This window comes from Lutjanus erythropterus, chromosome 4 (assembly GCF_056507025.1).
Source record: "Lutjanus erythropterus isolate fLutEry1 chromosome 4, fLutEry1.hap2, whole genome shotgun sequence".
Lineage (NCBI taxonomy): Eukaryota > Metazoa > Chordata > Actinopteri > Lutjaniformes > Lutjanidae > Lutjanus > Lutjanus erythropterus.
In genome coordinates, this window is record NC_139320.1 from 40,034,602 (window position 1) to 40,047,479 (window position 12,878).

Below are 12,878 nucleotides of genomic sequence, written 5' to 3' on the forward strand. Positions count from 1 at the left end.
GTAACACAAAGCAGGTGTGTGTGTGTGTGTGTGTGTGTGTGTGTGTGTGTGTGTGTGTGTATGTGAGAGAGAGAGAGACAAACATGCCAAAGAATAAGTGAGTGTACAGTTGAGTGCAGGTACGGCTTCTATTTGTCATCATGTCTCAAACATTATAACCCACAGTGTCTATAAACCAACTTTGCTTTCAGTGGGGGGGGCTGACTCACACTCTTTAAACGTGGCCCTTCCCCTCCATGTTGTTTGCACACAGGTTCAGGTGAATTTCAGGAATGGGACTCACCCTCCTCCTCCTCCCTCTCCCACTTCCTGCTGCAATGTGACAAGAAGAAATACCAAAAATAAGACAAATATTGTTGAGAATAACTCCTCATCACAAAGTCATGGTGCAGCCAAGACCCCCCACCGGGGTCAAATGAAAATATTGACAAGTATTCAGAAACAAAACAGTCATTTTAGTCTGGTATTTTGTGAAAGAGAGACTCAGTGTTGTGACAGCAGCTGCTGTAATCATACAGGAATCCACAGAGACTGAGAAATGTAGGGGAGAGGAGCAGCTGCTGTGGGCACACACACCCACGCCAACACTGCCAAGGTGTGCTCAGACAGAAAGTGAAGCAAACTGTTTCCTCCGGTTATTCGCAAAGTCGACCATTGGACCCTTTGTATCAGACTGCCCTGATACAAAGGGTCTAGGGTCCGACAGCCCATTATTCTGAAACCGCAATAGTCTGAAAAATGTCCCATTGGATTGAGAGCCAGCTATCCCAAAAACAAAAGACCACTGCTCCTCAAAATACACACCCTGGAGGTTTTTCCCCTTCATTTCCTTTAACTTGCAAATGTCAAATTTTCAATGCGTGACCTTTGTTGTCATGGTGACAATAATCAGTTGACTTTCTTTGTCGTGATGACAATAAAAAATGTGTTTAAGGATCAGCTGAGACAACAAAAATACTTGGTTAAGTTTAGGAAAATATAGTTTGGATTTAAATTAAACAGGTTGTCGGTGCAGTGGGATATTTTTTCAGACTACTGGTGTTTCTGGATAATGGATTGTTGGACCAATGGCATGACACGTTGTTTATGTTTATCACCCCAAACAATCAATGTAACTGCACAGACGTTAGCTGTAATCTAGCTAGCTAGCTAATGGACAAACCGACCCTGTCTGTGGAAGAGTGCCTGTTTGTTTCTGACTGAACTCAACAGAAACTGTTTTGTTTTTTTCAGTTACCTGCTATGAACAGGATTCACAAACATCACAAATTTCTTGGGAAGTTCACTTCTGTTTGTGTCATTCCACTGACTTCTGTCTGAACACCGAGTCGCAGTTTAACTCGCTGGACAGGGAGGGGAAAGGTTGACATGGGGACCAAATCTGGCATCAAAAATAAGCTTTCCTTTCACTCTAACCACCCACATGTTTATGAGACAACTACCAACTACTGATTCTCAAACCCTGCATGTTAAAAGTGTGGCAGATCCAGTCTCCTGTTCAATATTAGGTCATTACATTGTTGTTATTATGTTGGTTGGTTTGTGACTGTTATAGGCACGTCTACTGCCATCTGATCAGAGGGCACTCATACTTGTGTGACAGGGCATGATTTTTTTTTTTCCTCCTAATGTATTATTTTTGTATAAAATTGAAATCAATCATAAATCATTATTTATACTTTCTGAGAAAATATTGACATTTCAAGTAAAAGTTTTTTTTTTTCCAAAATGATTATGTGGTGTTGGTTGTTTTGTGTGCAAAACAGATTATACCCTCTACATTTATAGCCTCTACAAAGATGTTGTGGTGTTGCTGTGTGATAAGAAAACTGCCTCTTTGAAGTCCATGGATCTAAAGTGCACTTTGCATTTGAAGCAACAAGTTCATTGAACCTGACATGTTATATAGCATAATTCATTTCAGCCTTTATCTGGTGCTGACACAGAGCCCACTGTAAAAAAAAAAAATAGTTGTCATTAGAGTTCATGTAATGACAAGAAGCACAGTTCAGCCCGGTCAAGATGAAGTCGCATGTAAATCAGGTCAATGCATTCTTCAGTTCTAAAGTACAAGTGTCACATAGACATACATACACTCGCAGTTTAACTATGTATTTCACATTACACTCAGTTGTTCAGGAGATACTCATGTTTTATAATGTTTTATAACATTTGTAAATATTTAAATTTGCATGTGAAGTGCAGTAGCAATGCATAATTTGAATCATAAATTCAGATTTTAAAAACGTATATTTTACAAAAGAAAAACAGAAAGAGTTTGATGAAAGCCACATCTTAATCTGAAGTGTGATCATTTTTAGGATTCGATAGATTCTTCATCATAACAAGATCTCACTAAATAAACTGTTGGAAATAGACATAGCCTCTTGGTGTGGAAAGTGAAGCCAGTGCAGAAGTGCCTTCAACCTGCATTTCTACTAACGGCCAGCAGGGGGTGAGACCACCAGTGGCAAAAAGAAAGTCGTATGTAAGTGAACTTATGAGAGAATGACCCAACTTCTCACTTGATTTATGACCTCAGTAAACAGTTTCCTATATGAGTTTATAGCCACAATGACAATTTCAAGTCTTCTTCAGTACAGCATGAAGGAGGAAATGAAATAGATGAATAAGCAAGGTATGTTTTAAGATGTGGCTACCTTTTAATTGACAAGTCGCCTCCATGGCCAATGTGATGTCACTCCACTGTTTTGTACAGTCTATGTCTCGCCACAAGTTATCCTTCATTAATTGATTATTTCACCACTTGAGGGCAGGGGAAAAAAACTGCAAACACAAACAACACTGACATATTATCACCCTTTAAGTGGAGCCTATCAACAAAAAGTTGCTTATTTACATGTCTAGACAGTTATGGAGAAACATTATAATAAGTTTGGTGAGGTGTTTCTGGACTTTTGATGAATTTAAGTCCAATGTTCACAGTTCTTTTAGCTCTGTTTTTGGTCTCCACCAACTCTGGGAAATATCTCGTCTTTTTAGCTGTTAAATGCTCTGCTGTGTCCACCAGCTAGTCTCTAACTGTGGCTGTCTGCTGTTTGGTGGTGAGCAGGTAGTGTACAGTGGCTTTTTAGAGTTTTTTATCTGAAAACAGCTGCCCGCTGTGACAGAAAACAATACTACTGATGATGAGAGAGAGCAAAACCAGTAAAGTTGAGACAGCTAAACAATAAACTGAATCTCACTATAAAGCTGCAGATTCAGGTGATAACTCTCTGTAGGCTCATCACTAGAAGTGGAACATCTTACATTACAGACTGAATATTATGGGTTATAACCACCTTAAAGACGACAGCATTAAAACTAAAGTTTGCATCATTAAAACGTAAAAACCTAACAGGATTGTGATTTACATTACTTGGTCTTTCTACCCCTGTGTTGACCTGCAGCCTCCATCGTGGCGCCCTGCTGAGGGAGGCCTTGTAATCCACTGATGTTGCTCTATTTGGTTTTCAATGAGGCCTTTGATTTTCAGACCCAGGAAGCCTCTAAAGATCTGACCAAGTCCCCTTTACTCTTTTCTCCAAAAGAAACTGAGATACTGGGAGGCTCATTAGCATCTGTTAGAGTTTGAAATACAACACTAAACTCAGCTGTGAATTAGGGTTTCAATACAAACTCGGTTCACTCTGTGATAAAGAATTTTCTGCCTGCAAACAGTTTATATTTGCAGACCAATTAGTGATAATAGTGTAAGGCTTTAGTTAGGCTTCAAGTGCTTCATTGAAAGAGTCTTGTTATTTGAAGGATAGGCTCAATCAGGAAACAGTGGCTTGATTTGTAGGTCAGTGTTTGATGGCCTTGATTGACTAATTTTATTCTGATATTATAGCTTATTGGTAACTTCATATAAAACACAATTAACATTTTATTTTATTATCATTGTCCATCACAAATTCTATTTTATTTTCTGGTTTTTATGCTTTTATACATTACACATGTTGAATGTTAAATTAATAGCAACTCAGAATCAAAGTTATAACAAGCTGTCATGTGCTATGAGTGTCTGAACCACTCAGACAATGAGTCTTGGATGGAAAATAATTTTCAGTTTGATAAATAACTCTTTATTGCTCCATGTCTTTCAGCAGGGGGCTCCATAACTCATTTAAGAATTCCAGCAATAATGTGGATTACTAAAAAAGAAAAAATACATTACACACAGCTAATCAGAGTGTAGTGTCATCATTAATAAAAGTCCTATTAGTTTTTGTAAATATGGGAATTTAATTTTGATAATTAAACTTAGAGTACAAACTCATGCCCTGTTATGTTGAAGTCCAATAAAATTGGCAGCTTCTCTGCAAACAACACTTTAAGCAGTTTATATAACTAATTAATATTTGATCAACGTACACAATTGTAATGAGTTGGTTCAGTGTTACTGATAAAACTCACAGTGGACTAAAAGATTTGAATTAATTTTTCCACATGATGAGGCGCTCACTGTAAAAAAAAAAGCTGAGAAAATTTAAAGTAAAGCAACCAGTTGCAGAGCCTGTTTGAGGTCACTCAATTAAAGGCACATTTTTTTGTGTCAACGACGTTTACTTAAAGTGTTGTCTTAAGTTTGTCAAACTTAAAGCTATAATAATATAAGGTAACATTTCTGTATTAAATTGTCTAAACATGCTGAACGTATTACATATTTTGGTAGGCTGTATACTTGCATTATCCCAAATATTCAAACGCAGAGAAATTTGTATGTGGTGCATTTCCTTCTAGCTTTTGCTAGCTAGCTAGTTGCTATTCAGTAACTTCTGTGAAAAAACGGGATACGTCGAATACGTCAGACAGAGGAAGGAATTTGGTGAACGTGACTGACCGTAACATGAGTAAAACTTGCATTACCTCGTCCATTATCTGGCTGAGTCATGTCAGATGGATTTTCATCAACTATGGTGGTTGTTTAAAAGTGAAGACAGCAACTTCCACGATCTCACTCTACTTCACTACGTCATCAAATTATGCCCTTTGATGTGAGAGAGACCCCTGGTGGCAGAAATGAAATATTTTACTTATAACATTACATTTTACATTAAGCTTTTGATATTTCTTTGCAGCATACATTGACTGTAGTATATGGTATAAGTCAAATAAAAATATACAGTTTCCCATTATTCAAAGGAAATAATTTAAGTTTTCTTAACTTGAGTTCATAAGTAGATCTGACTAGTGATGTTAAGTTGGACAAGCTTAAAAAGCACTTTGGGGGAACTTTTTTTTTAACCTAAGTTGATAAAATAAATTAGCCTTTAGTTGAGTAAACTCAAAAAGGCTTTGCAGCTGTATGCTTTATGTTACTGTATTTTTTACTTTTATCTTAAAAGTACTTTTATTTTTTACTCTTTTTTTTTTTTTTTTTTGCTGTGAAGAGAAGAGTTTCAGTCTTCAGGACACTACTGTTTAAATTTTAGAAGATGGTCATCTCCTCATCTCCTCCCCGGCTGTATGCATCAGTCTGATCAAAGCGTCAAACTTCCAGGGAGCAGAGGATCATGGTCTCTCCCTTCACCTCCAGCATGACTCCCAGGCAGCGAAGCGTTACGAGGAAGGTCATGACTGAAGCTGCCCGACTTTGGCCAAAACCAAAATTGGACAAATGTTGTCAGCCAAAACATGACATCCCCTGGAAAAGTTTGATGCTCATCCTTTCACCCATAATTGAAACCACTCCATCACTTTTTAAAAATATTTAAAGTTATTAAATTTGACTCTTAACCTCCTTTGCACACAAGCTCAAACCACAGGTAAACTTACTGTAATAAAACTATAATACAGTCACTACTATCACTGATACTGCTGCTACTAGTTCAAGTATTACTGCCACCGGTGTTGGTTCTATTGCTATTGTTATGCAGATTTCAAAACTTCTGTATGATGATATGAAAAGCAGCTCAGGTTGTTCCGTTACACCAAGATGACATCAGCTTATCACAGCCGTCCTATTGGTCTGAAATCCTCACTGGTCGACCTGCCTGATAACAGTCTCATTTAGCCACAGATCTGCAGTCTACAGGCTGTAGTAACTGACACAACTGCTCTTACAGATTACATTGTCAGCTCACACGTTAAAGCAGCATTGTGCTGGAGTTTTTGACTTTTAATGCTGTTGATCACAACATTTTGCTGAACAAGCTACTTTTTGTGGGATGTGATGATTCTCCTTACAGCTGGTTTAAATTACATCTTTCTGGTGTTATTTCTGGTTCAATCTACTGTTATTACTACATCTACTGATAATAGCCAAAGTATCAAGCTGTCAAGGGCATTTATTTTGTTTTTATACAACATGTTGCACAAGGGAATGAGGAAGTTGTAGCAAGTTATGTACATATACATTTTCACGTATACACCCAGGAAATAATTCTATAGTGTGTGTTTTTAAACAAACAGCAGCAACAAGAAAGTGATGATAATATTGTCAACAGCTTCACATTAAAGTCACAACATCTGAGAAACATTTCATCAACTTTGACAGTGTTTGAGTATGAAGCATCACTGATAAACACAGAGTTCGCCTCCCTTCATCCTGCTGGAGATTTGTCTCCAGTGACATCACCATCATTATCACAAGGGCTTGCTATAGGAATTTGTTATAGTATTGATAATATATATAGGTGTGTATCATATTTATGCAAAGACAATGTTGTCCTCTCAGTTATACTGTATACAGTGCATAAGCAACATAACAATCTTAGCAATATCAGTAGGTAGACTACTTATATGTCATGTTTATGATGATGTACAACAACTTAACAAGGCAAATAATGAGCACATATAAATATATTGCACAGCTGTTTTCAGTTTACTTCAGTTTATTTTGAGTGAAAACTAATAAACATACTTGGTAAATACATGTGATAAAAAATGCCAGAATTAGCCAAACAGCTATTTGTCATCTGTAGTGATCTCTCTAACTGCATAGTTTCTTACAATGTAAGAAATTAGATTTTGTACAACTGTCAACACCAATTCTTTACATTCAGGGTAATATACTAGATGGATGTGTTTTTCATGTGTTTATCGTTTTAACGAGGTGTTTATCATATTATAACAGGATATATTCACATTATTACAACATACAAACTTACAAAAAAAACATTTCTATATATTATTTATTTTGTTTTAATGTGAAACTTTTCATGTTTTAGTGTGATAACATATTGTTATAACATAAAACATGTCAGAATATAACATGATAGCATGTAGTCATAACAAAAAGCATTTCTTGTCATAACAATATACTATTTATCATATTATAACGTGAAACATTGCACTTTATAATGTGAGAAATTAATGAATGTAGAAAAATATGTTATCACGTTATGTGAAATTCTAACAATAAGTTTGAGTTTGTATTTCTTGTTATAATGTGATACGCTTGTCTTAAAAACATTAAGATATCTTGTTATAATGTGAAGAACACCTTAATGTGACATAACGTGACACTGATGTGACATAATGTGACACTGATGTGTTTTTGTGTGGCAGCCACATTCTTCCATAGTAGCTCATTTTGTGAGTAAAATTAAAGCCTTCTTTCAAACAATGCAATTTATTCAGAGCAACACGCTCTTAACAATGTGGTAGAAAAATCTAAATAAAACAATGGTAATCATTAAATAAAAAACAATAAACCAGGTACAAGCTGAGATTAATTAAATGTAGTAAAGGCAGAAGATGACACCATGAGCACAACAGAACGTAAGGAGTTGAAGACACTCTGTTAGAGAGTATCTGCAGCTGCTGCTGCGTGGTGACGATGGACCAATAGATTCAGAGCGTTCGAGGACTCAGAGGTCACCAGAGGGAGCGAGCTGACACCCGGGGAACAGAGCAGAGAGGAGCACAGAGACAGAAAGTGGAAGCTGCAGGGTGAATGTGGCCGTGTGTTTAGCAGAGTCAGAAGAAAGGACACTACATCAACTCCAGCTGAGGCCCGAGGGGTTAATGGATAAGACTACCCAGCAGGGGTCAAGGGTCAGGAGGCCACTCTCTGCCAGGGCTAATTGGTCACTGCGACCAGAGTTAACGCCAACCTCTCTATGGAGAAATACATACACATGTATAGGAGCTGCTGTGACGGGAGTTCTCCATCAAAAGGCCTCTGATCAAGGAGGCCTCTGTTGTGCTCCTGCACAGTCATGGAGATCAGTCAGGCCCTTCACCGTACATCGCCACCAGCACCACCTACAGTGACAGCTAGGCTGGACTCCAGAAAAGATGGCTGGCTTTTGAACTCAACTGAATTCATTCACTTCAATTCAACTCATTAGCATTTTTTTTTTTTTACCTTTAAAGATGAGACAAGAAATGTATGCAAGGAGAAATATCTTTTGTTCACTTAAATCAGAAATGATTTATAATTCTGAACTTGTTTCATCCATCGAGAATCATTCCCTCTGTACAATACATGAAGAGTTTCTAAAGAATCAGGGAGTATTTCTTGAGTATGTGACTGTAAAAGTGCAGCATTTGGTTGCACATTGCTGGACTTTGTATGAAATAAGACAAACAGTAGAAATTTCTTTACTAGTCAATGAACAAACACAGCCATACCCTAATTACCCTGATTAAACACATTAGTTTACAGTACAGTTCTTTTGTGATGTGCCCCTAATTACCATGTAAAGTCATGTAAAGGTCTTACAAATAATCTAATACTGTCTAATACAAAATACATACAAAATACGGCTTTATACATCTTGACCCAACTTTTTTATTCATAGTTCTGGGTTAGGCAAATTTATTCACTTATTAAAAACAAACGTTAAAATATTTAATCAAAGAGGTGAACATGTACAGAAATTAGGAGGCAAAAGTGATATAAAAATGAAAATAAAGACCAAATTAAAGTGATGAACATAAAAATAGAAGGCAGTAGAAAATAGGATTTTAAGTGCTCTAAGGAAATTAGAGAAATTAATTATGTAAGTAAGTAATAAGTATTCAGTTATTTCTCAAAAGCTGTGGCACTATTGGACACAGACATCACCTCAGTCTGACACAACTGATGTGCTGCCATCATTACAGTATGGTTAATATTTATTTATACATCAGAAACCAGCAACTTTGTGTAATATTATATTTTATACTTAATATTTCTCAGGTTTTGTACTTATAATGCTTAGATTATGTACTTTTTTATTACTGATACTTTTTAATTCCCTCTTGTTTATTCTTTGCAAATATACAATATATGCATCCTAATTACACATATATATACATATATACACACATAATACAATATTTATTTGCAATTCCTTTTTTATTTACTAATGCCAATTATAAGGTGGATTGGCTTGCTGCCAGGAATGTGGGTTAATTATTGTGTATTTGTTTGTGCATGTTGTCTATAATCCATGCTGAACAATAAAAAAAAAGTTGAACACACACTAAAAAAAAAAGAAAACCATTTACCAGGGTCTGCTTTTGTATAATGTGCACAAATGACACACAAAAGGCTGAAACTGAGATAATTCAATTTAAAGGCAAGACTGATAATCATAATTAGCTGACAAAATAACTGATTGATCCAGCCTCAGCTATACAGCAAAATGCAGTCCTCAGACTCTGATAAATCTTCTCACTGTGCAAGAAAAGCACCTTGTTTATGGTTCCCTAGGTGGGATTTTACCTGAATGAAGTCATATCACATAAACAAGCATTAAACTAAATATTTAGCCCACATGAGGTTTTTCAGACGAGTCTCTGCAGGGCAAAAGTGCAGGTCTGTTTTTACCAGAATGGTTCTAAATTGGCTCGATTTGCATCTGAGTTTGAAACCTGTAAGAGGCTCTCTGGTTTGGAGGAATCCTGACAGATTGATGTTGTCATGCTGATGCTGTCACAGGCTCGACGCTGGATGGGTTAATGATTTATGGTGAATGGTGGGATGCCCAGAATGGGACCTGGGTTAATGTTCACCGTTTCTCCTCTCTGGAGGGGGGGGGGGCTGCCAGCGACCAGTCCAGATCCAACCGTCGAGGGGACGTCGGCCTCCAGCTAAACCCGACTCACACAGCAGGGAGGGAGCTCCTCTCTGCTCTCAGAGGCCCGTGAATGCACTCGGAGGAGAGGAGGGGACGGGAGACTGATGAGGCCTAATCGTCTCTTTAATGAGTCTCAATAGAAACAATAAAAAACAGCTGAAAATCATCCAGACTGTTGTAATGAGCTCACATAAACAAACCAACCTCACAGGTGATAATTAAAGTCCCCTTCCACTTTACTTTATGTTATTTTACCTGGTTGTTTGAGCTTCACTGTGCAGAATGATGTATGTGCAGAGTTTGGGACTATAAGGTAAAGACTCTGAGACTCTGTATCCACTCCAACCAACAAAATGATCTATCTCTGTATTTGTATTCAGATAGAAGACCAAAAGAAGACATAGTTTATATGAGCAAAGCATCATACGATTTAATATTAGTATATAATTAAATATTTTCACATCCTCATACTGTACTTTTCCTCTGTCCATCTCTCTCACTCTTTTAATTTTTTAGCTTAACAAAGTTTTATGAACTGTCTGAACCTCGCCATCACATCCCCTAACAGGGTGATATTGAAAAATTGTCTTGGACTTCGTCAGCTCTGTGATTACCTCAGCATTGTTAAAAAAGTATGTGTCCTAAAACTTGTCTAGAGGGAATGTTTAATAAAAAAGTAAATCTCCAAGGGGAGATAAAAATGACTTCGACTCAAACATGTCATCCTGCGTCGTGGCTACAACCAGGATTTTAGAAACACTGGGCTCATGGGTTCAAGTTCATCAATGCAACTCCCTCTGTTCTTAATTTACTATCATTATGTGGATGTTTCATATTTTACTTATTCGGCAAACTGTTAAATTATACATTTGGCGAATTTTATTGTCCAACTTGAAGATCTAAAGGTTGGTTGGAAGCTTTTATTTTTCTTTCAGGTCTAGAAGACCTGAGAGAGATTCAGAGGTGGTTACTGTTGAATCTTTGGTCCAAATCCAAGGCTTTAAAAAAAAGTCTGATATAGGGCTGCACAAGTAAGCAAACTATTATCAAAATTGCAATATGGCCAAGTGCAATATAATTGCAGAACCCACTACTTTTTGATAAAGGTAAAACATGTGACAAAGCAGTGTTAAAGTGTGGTACTGCAGCGCTGCAAAGATGACCCAGACCACAAATCTTCTTCTCCAGAGTGTAACTGAACATGCCTGTTTGTTGTAAAGCTGTAAATCTTTCATCACAACATGTTTGTTTGTTACAGACCCAAACAAATGTCACATCATCACGATTTTATTTTATTTTTTGGTGAAAATAAAACTGCGCTGCAAAAATGATCATTCTTTCTATCTGTGAAAATAATTGCAATATGATTTTTTTTTTTTTTTTTTTATACCATCTCGTGCAGCCCTAATCAGATATTGCCTAATTCAAACTGCGGTTGTTCCTTTAGTAATGAGTCCCTCTGAAGTCTAACTGGCTGCTTTAGTCCCTCTGTCATGTATATGACTGTGAATCATCGCTGGTGAATAGAGCTGAGCTACAGGAGAGGTTGAGGGCAGACCAGGTGATGGATAGCAGCGGGACTTGTCATCCTCAGCCTTACACTGCTCTCATTAAGCTGTAAATCTTTCACAACAACACCCGCTAACACAATGCCACAGAGGCTGTTCCTTGTTGCTCCACCTTGTCGTCGGTCTAACAATGAAATTGCCGACTGAATCACTTTGTAAGGACGCACAATGGCCTCAATACTTCAAACAGCCAATAAAAGCAAGACATCATTGTATAGACACAAGTGGAATTAAATACAGCAAACAGTAAAAATATTAATTTATATAAAGCACTTCTAATAATGTAAATCAAAGACCATACTCTCATGACATATTTAAAAGTAATTCACACAGAGATTAAATAAAACAGGCGGCTGCTGTACTACAGGTCCTTACCATATATCAATAACGACATTAAGGGAGTATAAAAATTCTGATAGTGACATATTGTAGTGATCCCTCGGATGTTGATATCAAACACTGGCGACAAAGATAAGTAATGAAGGCAGTAAATTATCAATAAAATGTATTGTCCAAAATGATCAGCTCACTGAAACAGTGAACTTTCACCTGTATTTATTAATTAATTTTATTTATTAATAATTATGAATAACTTTAAACAAAAAGAAAAACAAACACACAAATAGAAATATATGTATTACCAATCAAGAGTTTGGACATTTCTCTTTCACCGTTTTTGTTTTGTTTTTTTGTTTTTTTGTTTTTTTAATTATATTTTTTTATAAGAAATGGTTCAGATTATACCAACAGTGTGAAAAGCTGGAAGCTCATTCATTGGTTAAATATCTGTGAAACATGTAAAATATGAACAATAGCATTGATTTATGAAAATAAAAATAAACAAGATGAAATATGCAAATCCAAGGTCTACATAACCTGAATTTAAAATTAGGACATAATTTACTTAAAATGTTGTTTAAAAATAAAAAAAAATAATAAAAAAGGTTTCATGTGTCCTGCAAGGCCATAATGGAAATACCAACAATGAAAAATCTTGCACAGACAGTCAATAGCATTTCACTTACCATTAAACCGTTATCAGACCTTTATTTTGAAAGGCGTCAGTGCTGTGTTCACTAGTAATGATAATGAATGCATCTTTTATATTAAACCCTATCTTTATTTATTCAATTCTGTACATTCATGTTGTTTATGTTGTTGTTTTTCTGCTTTTGCTGCTACTGTCTTTGCAACCTGTATGCAGCATGCACGGTACAATGTAAAACAAAAAGTTTTGGACATTTCCAACAAAATATTGGCCCACAATTCGTCACATGGCAGTTCAGAAAGGGCG